The sequence below is a fragment of the Pongo pygmaeus genome, chromosome 12 (genome assembly GCF_028885625.2).
Source record: "Pongo pygmaeus isolate AG05252 chromosome 12, NHGRI_mPonPyg2-v2.0_pri, whole genome shotgun sequence".
Lineage (NCBI taxonomy): Eukaryota > Metazoa > Chordata > Mammalia > Primates > Hominidae > Pongo > Pongo pygmaeus.
The window spans coordinates 122343169-122367932 of NC_072385.2; positions in this window are offsets into that span (position 1 = coordinate 122343169).

Genomic DNA, 24764 nt, shown 5'->3' on the forward strand with positions numbered 1-24764 from the left:
ACGAGGGAGCATGTGGCAAGAAGCAAAGGCTTCAAGGAGACAAGAATAACCTTGGCCTTATAGCCAGTGAGGACACCAGAACACAGAGTGAGTGGGAGCAGGGCCAAGGAAGGGAGAGGCTGCGTAGAGATTAGACTCTGCGATTCAGGAGAAGAGCTGAGAACTGAGGGCTCCACTGAGGTATACTGCCCAGGACAGTGACAAAGTGACCCAAGTCTTGGTTGCAGAGGAGCTGTCTGGGAGCCTAGGGGTATGGAGTGGCTCCGAGGAGGTGGAGGGATGTGGGTAACAACAGCTGCCACAGAGCGAGGACCAGTCGTGTGCTCTGTGCTGTGCTGGGCATGTATACTTATACCTTCCTTCGGCCTCTCTCTCTCCCCAGGGGGATGTTTAATTAGCATCAGCTTGGAAATGAAGATGCTGAGGCTCAGAGCGGCTTCATATGACCTATCCACACACTGTGGAAGTGGCCAGATGGAGACTGAATCCAGGCCTGTCCAGCCCCAAGGCCCTCACCCTTCCTTGTCTGTGATACTGCCTCCAGAGAGGCAGGGAGGCCTGTGCTGGGGCGGGCACTAAGGCCCATAGGGGTGGAGAGTGGGAGAGGGAGAGAGATGGAGAGAGAGAGAGAGTGAGAGCCAGAGAGAGAGAGAGAGAGAGCTGAGAGAGAGAGAGGGAGAGAAAATGAGAAATCGTGTAATGGACCAGAGGTCAGGATGAGACAGGTTGTGAAGGGCGCACAAACCAGTGTTCTGGGCAGCCTTAATACACAGCTCACCCCAGATAGGAGATGCCCCATAGGCACTGGGCATTGCACCACCTGACTGAGGTTGTTTAAGTCTAAGAGTACCCTGGGATGCAAAGCTGTTTCTGTACTTGGGCAGACTCTTGAGGCTTCACCTGGGAAAGAGTGGGTTCTTGGATTGCAGGTGACTATGAACAATGGACACAGGCCTTCCAGAACCTGAATCACACCTGACACGTGGATGGCTATCAGAGGCCACTGGGCTCACTTGCAGGGACTTCACCCTGTGCACCAAGGCAGACAATCACAGAAAGACACACCTACCACGTGCCAGGGGCTGTGCCAGGTGCTTCCCAGAGTCAATTCATTTAGTTCTCCAAACACTGTGGGTATTACGTCCCATTTTTTTTTAATTGGAGAAACTGAGTTTCAGAAAGGTTGAGTAATTTTCCCAAAGCCACGCAGCTTACCATTTGTCCAGCCAACCAGCTCCTCTTCCTCCCCCAGCCCATCTCCTGCAGGTAGAATCAGTCATTTCTATTGCCCTCGCTTATATCACTTTGTTTGCCTGTGCCCCATTAGGCTGGGAGCTCCCTAAGAGCAGCCCCAGATTCAGCCTTCTTGTTCTTCAGAGCCCAGCATACGGTGGTCACTCAGTGACCCTTCGTCCAATGGTGAATGTCTAAGGAAACAGTGAGTGGCTGGCGTGACTGCACACAGTCAACCGATACCCAAGACCATCTTCATGCTTTCTCGGCGACATGGCTCCACCAGAGGGGCTGCATCTAATAGGTGTTGAAGCCATACTGAGAAGGAAAGGTGCTCCCATGACTCACGCTAGTACCAGTAAGAGGTGAGAGTTCTGGTGTCTGTTTCCTCCCTGTTCTGCTCTTTCTTCCGCAAGCCCCCCAGGGACTCCATACCCATACCCGCTGACATCAGGGCCCAGTCAAGTCTAAGGTGTGGGCCGACCCTGACATCAACTTATGACATATCTCACTTTTCAACTACATGTAAGGACTTGTCCTCAGCAAGAAAGTGTTCCCTAGGAAGGTCCTTATGTGGATTTATTTTAACAGATACAAACATTTTGCATGTAAATGGGAGTTCAATAGTTCCTGAGGACCTGTTACTGAGTTATAGCAGGCGTGTCCCATCTTTTGGTTTCCCTGGGCTACATTGGAAGAAGAATTGTCTTGGGCCATACATAAAATGCACTAACACTAACAATAGCTGATGAGCTAAACAAACAAAAAAAAATCGCATTTTTTTAATTGAAGAAGCTGCGTTTCTTTGCAAAAAATCTCATAATATTTTAAGAACCTTTACGAATCTGTGCTGGGCCACGTTCAAAGCCATCCCTGGCTGCATACGGCCTGCGGGCCATTGGTTGGCCAAGCTTGATTCATGGCCTGCATATATTTTCCCCAAAGGGGATGCTGATTTGAAGGAGGCACAAGTTCTACAGGAAGGGTGTGAGCTCGGGCAGTGGACCCAAGGCCAACCACTGGCTCAGGCTGACACACCAGAGAGACAGCTGATAGGCATCATTTAGACTCCTAAGTTCCCTGACCCACCTTCTGCTCACAAAATGTGCAAAGCCCTGACCTTGTCCAAAATACCAGAGATTCCACATGAGAAGGACCCTAATCAACAAAGCTTATTCTGTTTAAATAGAAGTGCCCAGCAGCGGGAGTCCTGATAAAAACACTGTGTATTTCATCACGCAGAAGAAAGGAATTCACTCCGTGTTTAGAGGCGTGGCGTTGGGCAATCTAGAAGACCAGCTTTTAAGAACCTGGGCCTAATCCACCAGCTCACACATGAGTGGGTTCCCTCTGCAGAAATAGCACCAGGAACATGAAGAAACAGCTGTTTCTGAAACTGTTGGAGCCATCTGGTGTTGTCCCTGCTACTGTGTGCTGTTCCTGCGTTTCCCAGAAGAGGCGTGGGACGTGGGAGCCAGTCACAGAAGCCTTGACTCTAAAGAGGATTTTTAAATACAGAACTCGGACACAGCCCCTTGACTTCGAGTACATCCAGTGCCTTCTCCCAAAGCATCTGGTCTCCTGAGACAGCTGCAACCTGCAGCAAAGCTGTCAGGAATGAGGGCCACGTGCGGCTCATCTGGGCCCGGCCAGGGGAGAGCAGACAGCCTGAGTCAGGGCTTGCCAGGACGTCAAGTGAGGATGGCCATCGGAGCCGCCTCGCACACCCCTGACTGAGCTATTCTGGGTCACAGACACCAACATCCCAGCAGGATCAGGAACTGAGAGAGGGGCTCTAGACAGAAATGGGCCCATCGCTTGGCAGAAACGACAACACAGCGCTGGAGACAGTGAAACTCTATGACCACCACTGGCTCCACCAGGACTGTAGGCAAAGCTGGGCACTTCTGGGTCAGGAAGCCACCCACAGCCGGGGGTGCATGACTCGTCTGGCTTGTGACTGAGGGCTGCCCCTCGGGAGAACCTGCATTTCTGAGCACATTCGCTTCCATGTAATATGCGGTAGGGCTTGTTCCCTGGCCTGGTGAGATGGGGAGGAGGGGGTTGTAAATGGGGAAGGACACAAGGCCCGGGGCGTTTGGTACCCAGACTCTGCCAGCACTCACACACCAGCAAGGCCAACAGGATGACTCGGTGTGATTCAGGTTTTCAGTGGCTGCAAAACCAGCCCGCCAAGCACTTCTCCACTCACCCTGCCAATGAATGGGCGTCCTTTCCCTGTCCCCAGGCCAAGTCACTACCAGTGGCAGGCGAGGGAAGGAGTCAGCAGGTCACCACGGTTCAGCAAGCACTGGGCACCCGAGTGCTAGGGAGGAAGGGATGAATTCCCAAGATGCGACTCACAGATTCGGGCAGGCTTCCAGCTTCTAGGCCAAAGCAGGGAGAAGCAGGAGCCCAGCACAGCTCCTGGTGCAGCCTCACAGTGGCTCACGGGGGCTGCTTCCTGTTTCCCCTGCATTGGCCACAGGCCACGAGGAGTTGCTGCTTCAGCCTGGAGCGAAGGCAGAGCTCAGGGATGCCATGAGCACAAGAGCTGGGCGAGGCCAGGAGACATCTGGGTTGCGCGGTTGTATCCAGAAGCAGCCGGGGGCTGGCCAGCGGGAGCACACAGCCCTCCGATTGCAGGGCTGCCTATCTGAGTGGCAGCTCCTCTTAAAAACAATGCAGAACAAGCCCAAGGCCCCATAGAAAGGGGCGTTGCCCTTCCCAGAACTTGAGCTCCGGAACTGCGCATCTGTTCTCATCAGACACAGCTTGGGGCTGAGGAACAAAGCGCCTTCTCTGGACCAGAGGTAGGGGGCCCAGAGGCTGGGCAGGAGCCCCTGTTCTGAAGGGTCCCAGGCCCACACCGCAGATGCTGCTGACGTGCAGAACCACTCTAAAGAAGAACACAGAGAGGCAGGAGCGCAGAGGAGGTGCAGCCAGGGGAGGCACACCTGGGCGTAGCCAGGGAGGGGCGCAGGACACTTCGAGGCTGAGGAGACCCACGTGTTGGGGAAAGGATCCCCCCCAAAGGTGTCACAGCATGAAGCAGCAGGAAGGAGCTCCCCTGGGCCACTGCTGGGATCAGTGGTGCCATGGAGGAAGCGAGCCCAAATCTTTGCATCACCACGTAGGCAGTCACCTCGCCCCCCAACACTCGGGGCAGGACAGAAGCTTGCTGTCTGCCCATCAGACACCCTGTGCTGCCTTACAGACACCTTGCCTGCCAGCCATCCCCTACTCATTTCTGACCGGGACCCAATTCTCTGGCCAATCCCAGGCTCTAGCACTGTCTTGGTGCTGCTTGAGAAACATCTAGTTTAAGTCAAAATCCAATGTCTTTTTAATACATAGACTATATGTACCTATGGACTAGAGGTGAATATATATACATCACATCAAATTCATCTGACCCAGTATTTCAGGAGCACCCACTATGTCCCCAGCCTGCATGGGAAGCTGGGGATTCTGGCATGAACGGCACCTTATCCTTCCCTTGAGCAGCTCATTGGAAAGTCAGCAACCCCATCAGAAAACCAAACACCACATGTTCTCACTCATAAGTGGGAATTGAACAATGAGAACACACGGACACAGGGAGGGGAACATTACACACTGGGGCCTATTGGTGGGTGGGGGATAAGGGGAGGGAACTTGGAGGACAGGTCAATAGGTTCAGCAAACCCCCACGGCACACGTATACCTATGTAACAAACCTGCATGTTCTGCACATGGATCCCGGAACTTAAAGTAAAATTTTAAAAAAAAAGGAGAGTCAGCAACCGTCAGAGCCATAGGATGGTGAAGGATGCTGCCGATCTCACAGCAGTGGGAAGGGGCCTGGCCACTGGGTAGACAGGGGAAACATGTTTTATCAATTAAACTTCAAAACTCAGACCACATTTATAGTGGTCAATAAAATCTATGGGAGGATATTGATTTGGACTGAGCTCCTGCGCTAGGTCCCAACAGACCAACCCAAAATGGAGTCACTCAGGCTAAGGTTCCACTCACCAAACGAAAACCTAAGCTGTTTCCTTGTGAGATCTGACCTGCCAATAAATCAAGACAGAGATGATAGCCAAATCCTTAAACAGGCCAGCTTCCCTCTGGCCACCCGCAAAAACAAAAATAAAACAAAAAAACAGAATTTCACAGCAATCAATCAAAAGGGGCCCAGCTACCCTGAGCTGGCATAATAGGGAGATCCCCTCTGCTTTAACCCATGTGAGGAAAGAACCTGAAGTTAACCAATCTGCTCCTCCCTTACCCCTCATACCCTGACTGCATCTCCAGATGCCCTCCCTTGCCTCCATTCCAGCCATGCTGAGCTCCCCATATTCCTCAAATACTCCACCTTAGGGCCTCTGCACTGGCTTTTCCTCCCCCTGCAACTCCTTTCCTCCAAAATCAAATGGCCAGCTCCCTCATCACCAAGTCTCACTCAGATCTCATCTGCTCAATGAAGCTGCCGACCACGGTTGGCCCTTCCCTGTCCGAATCCCTGGTCCTTGTACCTTGCTTCATTTTTTTCCATTGCAGTTTTAGCCTTGGGCGTGTTCTATCATTTACATACTTATTATATTAATTGTTTATGAACTGCCCACCATATGAACTCCATGAGGGCGGTGCTTTACTTTTGATTCGTTTTGTTTGATATATTATGTTTGTCAGATTTGTTCACCAAAGTATTCCAAGTTCCTAACACAGTCATCAGCACATCATAGGCTCTTAATAAATATTCTCCAGTGACTGAATTGAATGAACTGTAGCCTCATGACCACCTGGGGCCTTGGTTTTCAGGTATTTATTTCATGGGCAGGAGCACCAAAGAAGCCATGTGACAGCCCAGATGATAGATGATCATCAAGATTCATGGATGCTGAGAAAGTGGGTGGAGAGTGGTGACAGAGAACCTCGGCTGTAATACTGCTTGTATATTTCTTAACCTAGTGGTGAGGATTCAGGAATTTTTTATATTATTCCTTTTAACTTTTGTATGTGTGAGAGATTTTATATTTTAACAAAATTAACAGATGTTTAGTAAAAGGCAAAAGATATATGCAATCTGAAGAGAACCCAGAGTATAAAATTAACAGACATTTTAAAAGTTAGCCGTGCCTATCATGTGCTCAGCCCTGGGCTAGGTGCCGGGCTGGGAAGCAGATGGGGTACACCAAGGACCATGGACTCATCTTCAGAGAGTTTGGTAGGTGCATTATGAGATAGCGCTGCAAGCTTCAGATACACACCCAAGGACAGAAGGTACAAGGAAACCAGCCCAGGATTTGCAGGCAAACACATGACACAGACACTCAATGCTGCAGAAGTTCAGAGGGCATGGAAGCGGAGTGGCCAGAGGGGTCGGAGGAGGTTTACCAAGATGCTGGAGCAGAGCTGAGCTCTGAAGAGTCCGGGAAGAAAAAGGACATCATGGAGACTAGAATTCATGGCAGCGTGCTCTCTAAATCCTTGCACGAGCCTCTCAGATAGGCTCGAGTAACAATAACAACCTAAACCCCACCTTAGTTTCCTCACGCATTCTTAGAGTGGATTATTCTGTACAACCTACAAAGTCTTTTCTGTTTCAAGGGTTCTATGCTAGGCATTGGGGATGCAGAGATTTTAAAAATATATGGCTCTTGGTTGGGCATGGTGGCTCAAGCATGTAATCCCAGCACTTTGGGAGGCCAAGGCAGGTGGATCACCTGAGGTCGGGAGTTCAAGACCAGCCTTGCCAAGATGGTGAAACCCCGCCTCTACTAAAATACAAAAATTAGCCAGATGTGGTGGCTCAGGCCTGTAATCCCAGCTATTTGGGAGGCTGAGGCAGGAGAATGACTTGAACCCAGGAGGCGGAAGTTCCAGTGAGCCGGGATCTTGCTATTGCACTCCAGCCTGGGCAACTGAGTGAGACTCCATCTCAAAAAAAAAAAAAAAAAAATATATATATATATATACACACACACACACACATATGGCTCTTGCCCCCAAGAATTCACAATCTAATGTGGGAGTCAGACATTAGTGCCCCTACGAACTTTGAGAGGGTGGTACAGCAAATATCATTGCCATCCCCATTGAAGATGAGGAAATTGAGGCTCAGAGAGGTGCCAAGGACAAAATGTGATCCCTGTCTCAGGGAGCGCCCATGGTGGGGATAGTTTCAGATATAAACAAGAAGCTCTGTGCCAGGTGACCGCTCACACCACAAGGAAACTATGAACCACCAAAGGGGTGCTTGTTGAGAATGCAGATTCTGATTCAGCAGGTCCAGGGTGGGGCCTGGGAGTCAGCATTTCTCATTAGCTCCTCCAAATAGTGCCGGGCTCTAGATTTAGACCAGCTCAGACTGCTGACCAGATCTTTCAGCAGAGTGCCTGGTTCACGTTAGAAAATTCTGGGATCTCTAGATCAGTGTTTCCCAAGCCTGGCTGCACATCAGAATCACATGGGCAATTTGCTAAACATGCCCAAGGCTCAATGCCAGAAATTTCGATTCCACAGGGATTGGACCTAAGATTCCATCATCTCAAAAAAAAAAAAAAAAAAAAAATGTTGTTCAGGTGATTCTGACAGCCCTTTGGACCACGACTGTACCTGGCCGTGCTGGGACCCTGAGGATGAGCGCCCCGCCTTTTCTATTTCTCCAACTCTCTAGCTCCACCTATCGGACCCATCTTGTCTGTCATAATGACCCTGAAGCTTCCTTCCAATCAAAACTGGGCCCAAGTCTAGAGAAAGCCTCTAGGGTAGGAGTTGGCCAGTCCCTACCCAAAAATAATATTTCTCTCCAACTTCAGCTGGCCTCAATGCCTTAAATTTCTCAGGCTGAAAATACATTCCTAAGATCTCAGGGGCAGAGCCAGAATCCTATTTATCTCTGTATCATAGGGCTTAACAAAGGGAAGAGGATAGGCCTGATATCTGGAGGTAGAATTTAAATGAAAACTTTGAGGTAAGCATTGTCCTTTTTTCTGACTATTTTCATCAAAAACATCTGGAGAAGGGCAATTTGAAGGAATTTTGTCCTGTGGTTTTCTCCTGTGACACAAACTGGGAACAACCAGAGCACCATGTACCTGGGAGGAAAGCAGAGAAGGAGACAGTGGGTGGGGGAGGAAAGAAGGAGGTGGACGCATGTGTAGGGCACGTATTGTGCTCCTTATTGCTAAGCACTATTTGCTAAGCACTTTAGAAACTTATGCCACAAGATCAGATTCGACTGAAGAATTCACTAGCGTTACATATTCCCAGGCCCCACTCAAATCTACTGAGTCAACATCAGCAGGGGTAGAACCCAGGAACTTTGCAAAGCTCCCAGGAGTTTCTGGTATTTGGGAACCACTGCACTGCCTTGTTTAATCTGCACAGCAACCCATTTTACAGATGAGGCCACCCAAGTGCAGAGTGACTTACTGAAGCCACACAGCCAGTATGTGCCAGAGCCAAGGCACGAAGGAAAGGGGACCAAATTTTCTAGTGGCATTTTCACAGAAAGCAAAAATACTCAAAATCCCTGGGGGAGTAAGGACAGATGCCTTTTTGCTTTACATATGCCAGCATTTCCTCAGGATGCACAGCAAGGTATGTTCAGTGTGTGGACTTCAACCTGGGTGTCCCCAAGTGAGTCATTCTTCAGATCGGAAAACAAGGGTTAGGGTTAGGGTAACAGCCTGTAACAAAGTGACAGCCCCCAGAACTCACAGTAACAACTCTTCTAAGGAAAAGGCTTTCCATTTTCATAGAATAGTTAGATTGGCAAATCAAGGGAATCACACACACACTCGCATTGTAGGTCAGGGTTTCAGAGAAGCATTTGATAAGATCTTTCATGATGCTCTAAAGGATAGTTGGATAACCTGGGTTGGGTAATAGTATATCAAGCACAGCATTTAGACATTCTTATTTCTAAGAAATATGGAAATCAACTTGGATGGAGGCTTCTCATGCCAGGCCACTGGCTCTATTCTTTCTCTTTCCTTGTTAGACATTTGATCAATATTGAAGTGAGAGAGAAAGCATGCTTGTGGCTCATGGTCAAGATGGTATAGTGAATTTGTATTTTGAATCACCCCCTCTGATCCAAGCCCACAGTATATCAATGGATAAGCAAACACAACATAGCAGGGCTCCAACAGCAGTCAGTGTGCAAGAACCAAAGACAGATTAGAAGTGTGCAGGGTGAATGGAGATGAAGCCACAGGCCCGGCACAGTCTCTGGCCTGGAAAGAGGTAATGGCTGGAGGTCAGCACCTGAGGAGGAACGCATAGATGGGACACAGGAGCCAGGCTTCACACTGAAGGTAATCCTGGGAAGGGATTTCCTATGCTGGTGGAAAGAGGCTTAAACATGTCTGCAGCCCTACTGCTTAGGGCCAAGGCGATAGAGGGAAGTGATCCAACCTTTCAAGCTGGAAGGAAACCAAAGGCTGCTTCGTTCAGAGCCCAGATTTCCCCATATCACTATAAGACAGGAGCTTGGAAGTGCTGTTATAAGGCCTGGCTCTGGACTGTGCCCTGGGAACTGGGGAGGCAACTACAAACCACAGGGCTGAGGGTGGACCCTCAAATCACCCAGCCTTGTTGCTAGAGAACAAAGGACTAGGAGTTGGCGTGAGAGGTATTAAAGGAGAGAAAAAAAAAAAAAACACAAGAAGATTTTTAAATCCACTCAAAATGAGCCCTCAAGCAAAATGTCTAATACTAAGGACAGCACACAAAATAAATATTTGGAATATAGACTTACATCATGATGTATCGTATTTTCATTTAACAGTCATTATCAGGTTATTGAACAATCTGATAATGACTATTATATGAGAATAATTGAGATACATAAAGACACAGATTAAGGAATAACCTCCGTTAAAAAGAGAAATTATGAAACAGAAACATATCAAAAATTAAACAATGAAATAAAGGAAAAGAATCTATTAGAAATACTGGAAATGAAAAACATAGTCATTGAAATTGAAACATAAATATCAATATAGTAGATAAAACCTAACAGGAAACATAAAAGAGAGAATTAAGTAAAATATAGTAAGGAAGCATCCAGCAGGCACAGCAAGTCAAAGAGATTAAGAAAGAAGTAAAACAGCAGCTAGAAGACATGGAGGATACAGTAAGAGGTTCAAATTTGTGTCTAATTGTGCCAGAAAGGAAAATTAAGGAGATCACAAAGAAGAAGTTTTTGAAAAGATGTTTGAGAATCTTCCAAAATTGATGAACGAGTGATGAGTAAAAAAGCAGACTCTGAACACTAAGAAGAGTAAATAAAAATAAATCTACACCTACACATTACAGTGAAACATAGAGCACACATGGCAAAGGATAATATTTAAATGTCTCATGGAAGACTAATGCTTTTTTAAATATTGAGGGAAAGCAACTGTTGACCTAGAATTTTATAATGAGCTAAACCACCATTCAAGAAATGAAGTGCAAAAAAAGAATACATTTTCAGATAAACAAAAACTAAAGGAATTTGTCTTCCATAGACCGTCCCTAGAAGAACCATCAAATCGTGAACTGAGACAAAAGGTTTGGGATACAAAAAGCAGCAAAAAGTACAGATAAAGATACAAGAGGTTGGACATATTATAATTAACATTTTTCTTTTTTTTACTGAAAACAATAACTGAAATTTTTAGGTTTTCTTAAAAACAAAAACTAAAACTCTGGACAAGACTAATAAGATAGGGGTGTACCCAATGGTTGTCAAAGTGAGCTGAGGCCTAGGCCCTGTTTGGCAAGAGTATAGAAGTAATAAATAAATTTAAACTGTGTTAGACAATGTTTGTTATACAGGTATGTTTTCTTTTCTTTTCTTTTTTGAGACAGTCTCACTCTGCCACCCAGGCTGGAGTGCAATGGTGCAATCTTGGCTCACTGCAACCTCCACCTCCCGGGTTCAAGAGATTCTCCCTCCTCAGCCTCCCAAGTAGCTGGGATTACAGGCGCCCGCCACAACACTCAGCTATGTTTTTGTATTTTTAGTAGAGATGGGGTTTCGCCATGTTGGCCAGGCTGATCTTGAACTCCTGACCTCAGACAATCTGCCCGCCTCGGCCCAAAGTGCTGGGATTACAGGCATGAGCCCCCATGCCCAGCCTATAGGTATGTTTTCAAAAGCTAAGGAGAACCACTAAAAGAATATAATTTTGTTCTGTGATTATGGAATTAACTGAGCAAAAACAGAAAAGAGGATAGAAATTTTTTTTCTTGATTATAAATTCAACAGAAGTCAAGAAAAGAAAGCAAGTCAGTCAGATTTTTAAAAGTCACAAAATCAGTATGTTGGATAACAAAATCAAAATCTGTAAGGACCTTGTCAGGCCTAAAACCAACAAGATGACATTGAAGACAAATATACTAAGCCTCAAAAGTCCATTGTAGAACTTCCAGATGGCAAAGCCTTAGCCATCAGCAATTCATGCGAAAAAATCAGAATACTTTGAAACGACCAGAGCAGTTCATTAATCTCTCAAAGCTCCTCCATGTGTAAACTGAGGCTAAGAATCACCTGTGTGTTTCTTACAAGGATCGGTAGGACAAAATATGGAAAATGTCTCGTAGGGCCCTGGCATGGAGAGAGAGCACTCAGTAAACAAAAACAATAATCAACCTGGACATTGATCATTTTCGAAGCACTTTGAATTATCCATAAATTTGGAATAAGTTGTGTTTGCAAAATACCATTATACAAGTCGGCTGCTCAAATTCAGTGTTCAGCATAGAAGACTTACTGTTCCTTTTCTTTCTATCTGGTGACCTCTCACCCAGTGGGCATTTCTAACTGGGTAAAAACTAGAACTTGATCCCGTCTTGCTTCACCATTAACTGCGAAGTGCCTATCAAATGGCTATTAATAACTCAATTTCTGCCTGGGTCAAATCAGGTGAAGAAACCGACTAGCCAAGTCCCTTTCTCCTTTATTTCGAACTGTTTTGAAACTCAAATCACCTTATCCTTAGATAAAGAGAATTCACTCAAGAATTTCAACAAAACTCTCTTATTATCGGCTGAAAATGTTGTATGTATTAACTCATTTTCCATTTGTCAACACTCCACTGTGGCGAGGGGTCGTGATTCGCGCCGGTGCGTCCTGTCCCGGGTCTCAGCGTGACAGCGCCCTCTAGAGGGTATTTCTGGGCCAGGACACCGGGACCCGAGCGACCGCAAGATGTTTCTGCGAAGGGCTGCACTTTTATGGGGTAAATGAGGAACAGGCGGGACCTGAAAAATATAGCAGGGCGTGGAAACTGGATCCTCCCAGCTGCTGCCATGCAGAAAGTCTCAGTCCTGAAGTCTGCAGACTGTTACTCCGTGCTGCTCTAAAAAGAATTCTAGCCTGCAACTCCAGAGTGGTAGCTCTGGGAGGTTACTTCCTCTAGGAGTTTCAAAGGATGTTGCAAGGAGCCCTGGGGTGACTGTGGGGAGAGGGAGGGTGGAGCTGGCAAGGAGGTGGCAGGGTTGATGTAGGAAAAAGAAAGGAAGCTTGAGAAGGGAGGGCTCCAAGCTCTCCGTCCTTTTATCTCCAGCAGTTGCTCCATTCTTATTCCATTTATAGACAGGGACCTGCAGATATTTTCAGCTATAACAAGAATTCCGCGTCGGAGAGTGAAGCATTAAGAACTATGGAAAGGCACAACTCCCTGGGCCACCACTGACACTCAGAGTCCCTCCAAGCAGAATTAACAAAGAGGACCTCTGGGTGGACAAATTTCAACAAGGTGCCCTTTCCCCTTCACTGTCCCAGCCAGCCTCAGTCCCAGAGCCCAGCGGGCGTGATGAGTCAAGCACAGGTTGGGTTTCAGCCCCTACTCTCCTCTTAGCCAGCACTCCATGCAGACCATAAACTGCAGAGACTCAGCTGCAGCCCTGCCATGGCCTCATTTAATAAAATGCACGTCACAAGCCACCCACCTGATAAGGCTGGTCTCCAATGCTGCCTCCCCCGTGAGTGTTGGTGAGCTTGGCTACTTTTGAGGGCACCCCTGTGTTTGCAGCATCCACACAGGGTCTCACGCAGTCTATGGACAGCCCTATGGGGAAGGTGTCATTGCTACAAATGTATTGCAGGCCTGGTCAAAACCACATGGTCAGGGATAGAGCCGGATTCTCTGAACTGTTCAGATTCTCTGTATTTCTCTCCTACTAAATGCAATTCTCCCCTCTACAGAGTCTCATTCTCTTCATCCTAGTAACAATAAACTCTTCCCAAGTTCAGAGACAAAGCCCCCTGTCCCTGCCTTGCTGTCCATGCTGTAGGAGATATCATATCCCCCTGCGTCTCCCTGAGCCCAGCCGCAGAGCAGCTTACAAGAGTCTCACAGTCGTATTTATTTCAAATTTTCAGTATTATTTGCTTATATACTTTATCAAGGCCTAGAAGGATCTCAAGAAGCATATGATGAAAAACAAAACTGGGTAATAGAATTGTTTAAAAACAGATCAGGACCAGGCCCAGTGGCTCACGCCTGTAATCAGCACTTTGGGATGATCACTTGAAGGCAGTAGTTCAAGACCAGCCTGGACAACATAGCAAGACCCCATTTCTACAAAAAATTTAAAACTTAGCTGGGCATGGTGGTGTGTACCTGTTGTCCCAGCTACTTAGGAGGCTGAGGTGGGCGGACCACTTGAGCCCGGGAATTCGAGGCTGCAGTGAGCTGTGATCATGCTGCACTCCAGCCTCAGCAACGCACCAAGACCTCATCTCAAAAAAAAGATCAAAAGCTATGACATGGAGCAGGATTCAGAATGCTGGAAGGGAGTGGAGAGAATGATTCCTGAAATCTAGACTGCAGATAATCCTGCCTTTGAGCATCAAACAAAACTCTGCCCCCAGCAGCTGGGGCAGAAGAGGAAAGGTGAGTGCCCAGGCTCTACTTACCCAACAAAAGGACCCATATCGATTAATCACTAATGGACACACATTCCAACTGCAAACACTGTGAGGGGCGTATTCATGGGTCCTCACATAGGGGTGATAAGAGCAGAAGGTCAGCGTCAGATCCCCTCGGAACACGCCCACAGGCATCTCGTTGCTCGTTCGCATGAGAAGGAGAGTGCTCTTTCCCGTGGGCGTGTGCTCTGCCCGTGGTGCCCAGGCCATGGCTACCCACCCTGTTCCTGTCCCTTTAAACCGGGACAACCCATCCACAAAACTCACCACATAACCTCTGTCCAGGGCCAACACACACAGGCCTCAGGTGTGCCAGACCCTCCAGCACCGTCCTTCCCCACCAGCCTCCATCTTTCCCAGAGTCCGTCCAACCCAACGTTCTAGCCTTCCTCTCCCGTTTCACCCTGGGGGCTAACTACAGAGCACCTCTTGATTGCTCTTGGGCCCACCCACTTTCTGGTTCCCCCTTCTCCAGGCACATCCCACCCACACTGGGCAGGGCTTTCTCAAAGGGACAGCCCAGGGGCTGTGGATGATCACATGATAAGTGCCAAAAGCAGGGTTGGGGATCCTCAGCACATTGATGAAGCCCAGAACAGGCCAAAGCTCACCAAAGACCTGGGCGCGCTCACCTGGTCATTTCATTCCTGCATCTGTTTCTTCAGCAAGTTCCAGGTGCTTGCTATGTGGCAGTGGCCCATCCCAAAATAACCACAATAGAAAGTAGGGGCCAAATTCTAAAAGCGAGCCAGTGGGTGGTTGAGAATGTAGGCATCCCACCAGCTGGGGGGTTTCCAGGCGGCTGGAGAAGGCTGCACTTACACAAGGCCTGGAAGGATCACTGGACATTGATGGTGGCAATCTGTCTCCCAGGATGTCCAAGCACTCTATCAATTGAGTGCAACTCCAAAAGAAGAAATGGGGTTGGATAAGCAGAGGCACGGGGAGAATGTGAAGGGCTGAGAAAAGAGAAACAGAAGGAAATCTCTGGAAAGAGAAACAAGACCAAGTGTATTCCAAATCTAAATGCAAAGGGAAGTTCAAAATGGTACCTGAGTTTACACACATTCCTCGATGGGAAATCAGGAAGTGACTTTTAGTCTTAGCTCTGCCATAGGCATGCCTAGAAAAGACACCTGCTACCCTCTAGGGGACTCAGTAACCCGTCTCTAAAGCAAAAGGATGCACCAGATATGGAGTTCTTAAACTCTGTATTTCAGGGACTGAAGTTGTATCTCCAGCCTAGATTTCTCATCTGAATTCTGTTAAAAGGTAAACTGAGGCACAATAAAATTCTAAAGAGTTTATTTGAGTAAATGGTTCAAAACCCTTTTCTGCTACCACCTGGTTCAAACCACCTTCCCCTCCCACTTGGATTATTACAACAGCCTCCCAACAGGTCCACCATGTCTGCCGTACCCCGAAAGCCCAGGAGATGGGTCCCCTTAACATAACACTCCAAGGCAGAGTCAAGGCCAATGCCTCCATGCTGGCCTGTGCTCCGCCAGCCTCCACACCGCTCTCACACCATCTCCTCCCACTTTTCCCGTCCTCTCAGCTCTGGCCACACTGGCCTCTTGGCGTTCCTCAAACCTGCCAAGATGCTTCAGCCTCAGGACCCTTGACACCTCCTGAGGCCTCCGCTCACTCCTCAGCTCCTTCAAGTCTTTGCTCACATGTCACCTTCTCAGGGAGGCCTCCCCAACCTCCCCATTGAAAATTACGTCATCCTCCTGTCTCTGGCTCCCTGTTGCCTTCCCCCATTTTCTTTTTCTCCATAACCCCCTCTCCCCATCTGACATGCGTGTTACTTAGACACTTGCTTATTCTTTTCTCCCCAGCCTGAACTGTAAGCTCCAGGAGGGCAGGATGTTTGTTTTATTCACGGCTCATTTCCAGTGCTTAGAAGAGTGCCGGCCACAGTGTCGCCTAGTGAATATTTATTACTAGAATAAGCAAATGAGTGAAAAGACAATAATCTTTTAAAATTTTCATTTCGGGGAGCATGCGTGGTAACTGACATAAGGTTGTCAACTTTTAATCTTAAAAAATGAAAAACAACGGAAGGAAGGGAGGGAGGGAGGGAGGGAGGGAAAGTATTTTTCTTTTCATAAAAGATACTTTAACCTCCCCAAAATAGAAAATGCCTTCTCCCAGGATAGATAATATTCTTTCCCAAGGAATTTGAATGGGCCAAGTCACATGAACATATCTACCCCACAACATTATCTTATTTCCTTTGTTCACCATGGGTCAGTGAAAACTTTGGCACGAATACTCCATGCCAACCACCCTCCAACTCTGTGTTACTCTGGTTCTTCCTTCAAAAACAAGAGAGTTGGGCACATGGCTCATGCCTGTAATTCCAAAACTTTGAGAGGCCAAAGCAGGAGGATCATTTGAGGCTAGGAGTTCAAGATCAGTTTGGGCAACATAGAGAAACCTTGTTTTTACAAAAACTTTTAAAAAAAATTAGCTGGTTGCAGTGGCACACACCTGTAGTCCCAGCTACCTGGGAGGATGCGGTGGGAGGATTGGTTGAACCCAGGAGACAAGAGAGTCCATCACCCTGGCTGGCCCTTGCTCTAGCAGACACACCTGCTTACTACGTCAGAAGCAGCCTTGGCACTGGGAAGGGTGGGGGCTCCAGCTCCAGAAGCCAGCTCAGACCCAGAGCTGCCATTCGGATCACAAGAGCCAGCGTGATACCTGCCAGAGGTTCACAGACTGTACAGTTCACACTGAATTTTCAGTAAATGGATACTTTGCCTGGCAGCTTCTTCTAATCCATCTTTCATGCAGCTGCTATGAGAAAAGTAAGAAGACTCTTCCGAGCTCACCTCACTCACCCCCATGCTGGGCTGGCAAAGCAGCGTCATCAGCCCCAGTTTAAAGATGATGAGCCCAGGGCTGGGAGAGGCTCAAGGCGACTTGGGCAAGGTCACAGCTCAGTTTAGAAACAGCAGAGCCAGGAATCCAAGCCAAGGCACCTGGATGACAAAGCCTGGCTTTCACCACACCTGTCCCTTCCTCAGGTGCAGCAGAATGTTCACATAAACACCAGCCATCCTGGAGGAATGGAGCGGCAGTGCAGGGCAGGGCAGGGCAAATCTGCTTACCTCAATGACCACAGCACTAGGGGGGAGCCACGCCCCATCTTCTCTCCTCTGCATAGAGTCCAGGAGGAGGCAGGAGGCAGGGACAAAGAAGGGCGGACCTGTTACTTCCCAGAGTAAAAGCCATCTCAGACCTCCCTGTTTCTCTTCTTCCTTCTCAGTCCCTCATCCCCATCCCTCACGTTCAACTCCAGGACATCTGCTCCCAAAGGCCGACTCATGGGCTGCCTCCCTTCAACTGCTCCCATCTCCCCATGTCTGGAGTCATCATTTCAAGTATACCCAGCCCAGCTCAGCCCATTCTCTTACGCTCTCTACCATACACTTGAGCATGTTTAAATATCAGAAGACAAAATGACACATGATGCATTTTATATGATCTGCATTATTTTATGTGGTTCTTAGCTCGCTGGCTATTACTGAAATTCCAAATCAAGTGTTCTTCTCCAGCCCCTACAGAGCCTGCAGGGGTGCAGAACCGACACTGACAAGTTAAACGGCAATAATAGGGCGCACCACAGTTCGCAGAGTACGTGGAGTCACATAACCCATTTGAGCTTCACAATCACAAGCGTCACAAACTGAGTCTCTCAGGGAAGGGACCTTGCTGAAGGCCTTGCTTTAGACACTTGCTCCCCACTCTGGCCCTGACCAGAGGGGCCGGGAAGACTACTGGGGCCCCCCAAGTAGCTGGTGAGAAAGGACCTTTGGGAACAGGTTTGGGTGAGGGAAGGCTACACACTGAGGTGCTTTGGCTTAATAGGTGTGTGCTAAATAGGGTGACTGTTCCAACCCCACACCTATGACAGCAAAAGAGGGTGCCATAAATAATTACAGGACAATAGGCATAAACCTGAGTGACCCAGACAAACAAGGACTTGCGTTCGCGTGCTAAGGGTGTGCCCTGGGTCGGGCAGTCTGGGAGACTGTGCTAGGTGCTGTGGGGACACTGAGATGGTGACACCCTCGCTGCCCCGGGGAGTGTGACATTTACTGGGAGCAGGAGATGGCTAAATACATACTGGGACATGACCACAACCATCTCTGTCACTTAAATGCTATGTTCAGAGCCTTGTCTCCTGCACTCCAACTTTACAGAGGGAAACAAAATCTGTCTGCAGCAGAAAGATGACGATCGCGACGGGAGCTCCTATCCCCAACCACGAACTGAAATGGTATGGAGATGGAGGCATTTGAACTGGGCCTTGAAGGATGACTAGGGCTGTGACCGGTGCGGGGGAGAAGGGATTGAAGATGGGCGTCTGTGCCGGGGGCAGGATGTATTCACTTGGCAGCTTGCTACGAGTTCAATCGCAAACATATAACAGCACGGAGTTTAAGCAAGACTTGCCTGGCTGCTCCCCTGTGACCACCGACTTTGCTCGTGCTCATCCTAATTTCTTGTCCCTAAGAAAAGTCACATCAGACACTGTGGTTGGGTTTCCAGGAGGCAGGTGGTTTCCTATGTGTAGTGGCAGACTGTCACCTCCAGGGGGCGCTCAAGGCCTCCCCACGGCTCACCTGCAGGAGGAGTGGGGCAAGCCCAGGACGCTGAGAGGAGAGAGAGGCCCAAGCCCCGCTCCCCACGGAGGCCTGCAGCTTTCTTCTCTGCTTCCATCTCACCCACAACAAACACCCCAGGCGCCAGTGCCTTCAGGCCGGACAGAGGTGGCAGCCTCCCGAGAGCCCTCCCAGGACCAGCGGGCAGCCCACGCAGGCGTTTCAGGGGGTTCGCGGTATGGGAGAAGTGGACCCTTTCTCTGGGTTTGTCTCCACACCCGGCCACCGTCAGGGGCGTGCGCTCCAGAGGTCCCTGTAGAAAGGGACCCCAGAGGACGTCGCCCAGCCTCTGTTCAGGCCTCTGGTTGGTGAAGCCAAATGAACCCAGGTGGCAAACAAAAGCTCTGGGTAGATGGGGCCCCAATTCCAACCCCCAAGCCTACATGGACTGGAGGTGACAAATGGGTCCAGGGTCCTGAATGGTCACCCCCTGGAGACCCAACTAACACGCCTGGCTCAGCACGTCCCAGGGGCAGCACGGGGACGTGGTAGAAGGAAAGAACAGAGCCGACGGGCGTGTACTAGCCTGTTCTCGCACTGCTATAAAGAAATACCTGAACCTGGGTAATTTATAAAGAAAAGAGGTTTAAGTGGCTCACAGTTCCACAGGCTGTACAGGAAACATAGCTGGGGAGACCTCGGGAAACTTACAATCATGGCAGAAGGCGAAGGGGAAGCCAGCACGTCTTATATGGCCGGAGCAGGAGGAAGAGGAAGAGAATAAAAGGAGGTGCTACATACTTTTAACCAACCAGATCTCTCATGAGAACAGCAAAGGGAAAGTCGGCCACCATGATCCAATCACCTCCCATCAAACCTCTCCTCCAACACTGGGGATTATAATTCAACAGGAGCTTTGGGTGGGGGACACACATCCAAACCATATCAGGGGGAGAGGTGGGGCCAGCCTTTGAGGGGTCTTGAATGCCAAGCTAAGTGACTAGAGGAAGACTGAACTCAGAGTTCTTCATACAGAGACAAATGCAGGATCTGGCTCCATGCATTTTCTCGTACAGTGCTCTCTGAGTCCACTGGGCCAGTGTAAATGGATTCAGTGTCTTGGCAGTATTTACAGTCCAGCCTATCACCACAGGCCGTCTGCTTTCAGGTGTAGTGCTGGTATTAATAATAGCTACTGTTTATCAAGTACCTGCGAGTAGTATATAGTTAGGTATTATAAGCTTCATTTTATAGATGAGACAACTAAGTCTTCAGCAAATCAAAAGTTGTAACTGACAATGCTGGGGTGTGAGTCCAGGCCTCGTGGCTCCCGAACCTTGGCCTTCACTCTGGGTCTTACATATTTGGCCCGTGACTGCCTGCTATCTTTCGTAGGCGGGGTGCCTGACCAAGACGAATGTCACCACACGCACCCTAACTAAGAAAAAAATAAAGTCCCAACAGCCCAAGGAACAACCCCTGCAGACTTAGCTTTAGGGGAACACACTGTACTCTCATTCCCCAGCCTTTGCTCAAGCTGACCCCACAGCTTGGAAAACTCCACCCCCATCAGCTCTGTTTATTGAAATCCTATTCCTTCTCCAAGGCCAGCTTCTCAGAGAGGCCTCCTCCGGCCCTGCCAGGCTCAATCACTTTTGACCTGTGCCCTGTGAACTCTGTGGCTTGCCAGCTGCAGCCCCACCCATTCCCATTCCACTTTGACCTCCTGCAGAGGAGGGAGAGACCGGGCCTTACACGCCCCCCCAGATCCCCCCGTTACCCCACCACAGAGCTCTGCACACACTCAGGGCCCAGAAATACTTGTGGCGCAGAGACCAAGCCCGGAGTCTCTGGGAGTGGCCATGGCCAACAGCACAGGTGATGCTGCCAACTTAGCAGGTGCCTCCGAGGGCTCACGCTGCCGCCAGCTGCCCTTTTCCAGCCCCAGGAATGAAAACAGCCCCATGGCGGCTGAACCACTTTTTAGAAGTCAGCCAGCCCTGCCTGGGCTTCTGGCCAGGGCAGTCACAGCTCCTGCCTCTCCCACCCACATCTCCTGCATCCCCCCTCAGCATTCCTGGACTGCTGTCAGTCCTTCGGGCGCCTGCCTGATCTAGGTCCCAGTTCCTCTTCTTTGCTGAAGCCCCGACTCTGGGCCCAGCCCTCCCTGCCATCCAAGGACCAGTCCCAGACTCAGTCCCCAGCAGCAACTCCCAGTGACGCTCCCAGTTTCACGGCTCTGCAGCCACCCTTCAGCAAGCAGGTCAGATTCCTCCAGGTGCAGCACCAGCCTGAGCCAAGGCCAACGCTACCAGGCCCCTTCAGAAGCAGAGCCTTGCAGGAAGCCAGCTCTGCAGCTTGAGAGGAAGCAGGCCAGACTCCCCCCACCCCCATCACCCTTCAGAGCCATGGAGGCCCGCCTCCCCCAAGGCAAAAGGCCATGGGCACCGCACAGAGACGGCCAGGGTAGGGCTTGGGGGAATCTAGACCACAGTGGATCAGCCATGGGGCCTGCTGAGGGTTTTAGCCTGGGGCTTAGTATCCCGTTCGTCTGTCAACAAGCATTTATCAAACACACAGGAAGGTTGTGGGATTGGAAGAGCTATGGAATACAAGGGGACACGTGGCTGGTTTGACATCCTCTCTGTAGCTTCATTACAAGGAGCCTTCAGTGAAGGAAGCACCACCTCTGTTTACAAAGTCCCCAGGCTTTTGTGTTATTTAAACTTTCCTATATATGCTACATATTCTACAATGAACATGCTTTTATAATCAGAAAAATAATTAATATCCAATAAAACATAAGCAGAAAACAGACATAATATTAAATCAGTATTAAATCCAAACTTCCACATCTGTAGGGAGGTGCAGGAGAGAACGAGGGTTGGGCTGGGCCCCAGGAGGCCTGGGTTCCTCTCCCCGTCTTCCACCACTCCCCTCCCAAGGTGCTGTGCGAAAGTCCCAACTTCATAGCCTCAGTTTTCTCAGCTGTCAAATGGGAATAGCAATGCTGTGCTCCCCACCTGCCAGGCTTCCGTGAGAGAGATGCCATGATAATAACACCTGCATCTCAGGCTGGCGAGAGAGTCAGTCCCGCAGGGCATGAGGCAGAGCTTCATAAGAGCCCCACCTGCCCACTGGGAAGATGCGAGTGCCATTCTCAGTCAGCACCGGGCAAACTTAAGAGACATTCCAACAAAGGAAACAAGACAAAGCCATTATAATCCCTGACTAACCACAAAAATGGTCTACTTAATCTGAGCGTGGGTGTCATTCACCTGCACCGGGATCCCGAGAGGAGGACCTGCTCCTGTCCCCATCACGTAGAGGGATGTTGTGGACCAGCCTGATGTCTGTCCCCTGCAGGCCTCCGGTCCATTCAGGAAATACTTGCCCAAAGGGCCAAGCTGCAAAACAGTGCAGAGGTGGGAGCAGGATCCACGCCTCCTTTCTCCCTAGACAGCCCTCACTGCATTGCAGCCTGGACACCAGCCCCAGAAAGGCCTCTTGTCCCTGCAGGAAGGCACTGCTCTGAGGATGGAGCTGACTGAAGTGACAGACGACAAGTGCTTGGGGTCCAGCAGCGGGAGGTTGGCCTGCCTCGCCACTCTATCCCCCTAGGATGCAGAAAGCCCTGGGGCCCCCTGCCCCCAAGCATGCTGAACCCTCTCTCACTGCCATCTCAGCCTCTGAAGCTGAGGACCACAGCAGGTGTCCCCGACACACCATTTGGAGCAGTGGTTTGACACATTATCCTCACTGCAGCCCAACCCCCTGGCCTCTGGAAGAAACGGCAGGGTTCTGAATTCTAGCCCAGGCCCTACCCTCGGGACTCACTGCCACTCAGGGTTATTTGAACGCCTTCCACTCCTGCTTTTGGCTTTTTTGTGAAAATAACTACTTTTGTGCAACAACAACAAAAAAGCCTTGGCTGCTAGGATGAGATCTGAAAAGGGCAGTAGGGACAGCTGCTGGCTTTGGGGTCCGCAGGAGCCCCACAGCACACACAGCATATTATTGGAGACAGCACTGGTTAAATGACCACATTGGAGGGGTCCCTTCAACTCTCCACACCTCGTTTCCTGGCCTGCACACAAACCGGACAGACAAGGGTGTTCCAGCACAGTGCCTGATGGGCTGGAGGCACTCACGAAGCTCTGAAGTCCGATTTTAAAGATTAAGCAATCACTATGCATTTTCCATCCAAGGCAAAGAAAAAAGCCTTTAATTCTTGAATAAGTTCTACAGCCTCCTCTGTAAATGCAGTCTTCTGAATAGGAGCCTGTGAGGAGCAAGCGGGGACGGTCACTTATCTGGAGAAGTGTGAATGCACAAACCCATCCTGAACAAGGCGCTCTGGGCACAAATGTTCCCCGGGTCCCACCAGTACGCGGGCACCTGGGGATGGAAGGAGGAAGAGCAGGGGCTGTGTTTGCAGATGGCCACATGGCCGGCCCTTACCCATGACCAAGCCGAGTCTGGGGAGCTCTTGCCCTGCGAGGTCTCCCAACTGGAGCTGCGAATGCCGTCCTGTTCCCCCATGGCCCACCCTGTGGGGTTCCGTCTGCCTCCTCACCCAGCATCAGGAGAGAAATGTCCCCCAGGCAACACCGGCTCAGAAGCTGGGAGGCTGGGCTGGGCGACACCGGAGCCTGGGCAGGCGGTGCTTCCCTTTGCACCAGTCCTGGGAGCCCTGGCCAAGTCACAAGGCTCAGCAAAAGAGCAGAGTGTTGAATTGCAAATCCTCTCCTACCTGGGGACCAGCTGACAAACAACTCCCAGGATGCAAAGCTTCCAGAAGATGCCAGTTTCTGTCAACTTTGTCAAGGGGGAACTAGAGAGGGGGGAATGACCCCTGCCGGCCAGCCGCGGGGCACTGTGTACCCCGCCCTCCCCACTCCAGCTCCTCAGAGGCAGTAGGACTGAGATTGAATAACTTCCCCAAGGCCATGCAGTTCCCTGGATGCTTTTCTCCTGCTCTACTTGTTTCCAGATTTATCCTCTCTTTGTCTCGGGATGTTCTGTCTCCAGAGGGGATTGGTGGGAGGTGTGGAGGGAGAGACCACCTCTCATGCTGAGTGCTGGAAATGGTGCTTTCTAGACAATAATTCCTCCGCTTTGTACTCTACCACTGTCTCCTGTGAGAGGTTCTGGAGTCCTCTCTGTTCCTCTGCATCGCCTCAGCACCCCGCAGAGCGTCAGGAGAGCCCGGGCTGCACTCCCCACATGGCCCTGAACACGGCATGCCACTCTGGACCCTCTTTCCCAGCGGGCCCCAAGGCCACCTGCAGGCACTCAGCCCCATCCATCATCACGACAGCTCTCCGGATGAATACCTCTCACATATCAGGACCTGTGCTAGACATTGAAGATGCATGCCGGGTGCGGACGCTCACGTCTGTAATTCCAGCACTTTGGGAGGCTGAGGTGGATGGATTGCTTGAGCTCAGGAGTTCAAGACCAGCCTGGGCAACATGATGAAACTCCATCTCTATCAAAAATACAAAAAATTAGCCAGGTGTGGTGACGCATGCCTGTGGTCCCAGCGACTAGAGTGGCTGAGGTGGGAGGATGGCTTCAGCCTGGGAGGTAGAAGTTGCAGTGAGCCGAAATCACACCATTGCACTCCAACCTGGGTGACAGAGTGAGATCTTATCTCAAAAAACAGAAGAAGATGCATGATCATATATAATTTCACAGCACCCCTATAAGGTTATGAACAGAAAACAGAAGCTTACAGAACTGGCCTTGGGTCTCAAAGCTGGGAAGTGGCAGAGCAGGGCCAGGCTGACTTCAAAGGCGGTGCTCTTCATCTAAACCTAATCCTTGCATGAGCCTTGGATTCTGTCCAGAGTGGTGATGGGGCTGGGCTCAGGTGACCTGCGCAGGGTAAAAGGGAGGGCACATCACTAGGGCGGTTTCTCAGCAAAGTGGGGGCAGAGGGCACACTTCGAGAGAAGGTACAGAGGCAACTACCCGGTTCAACAACAACTGAAGGA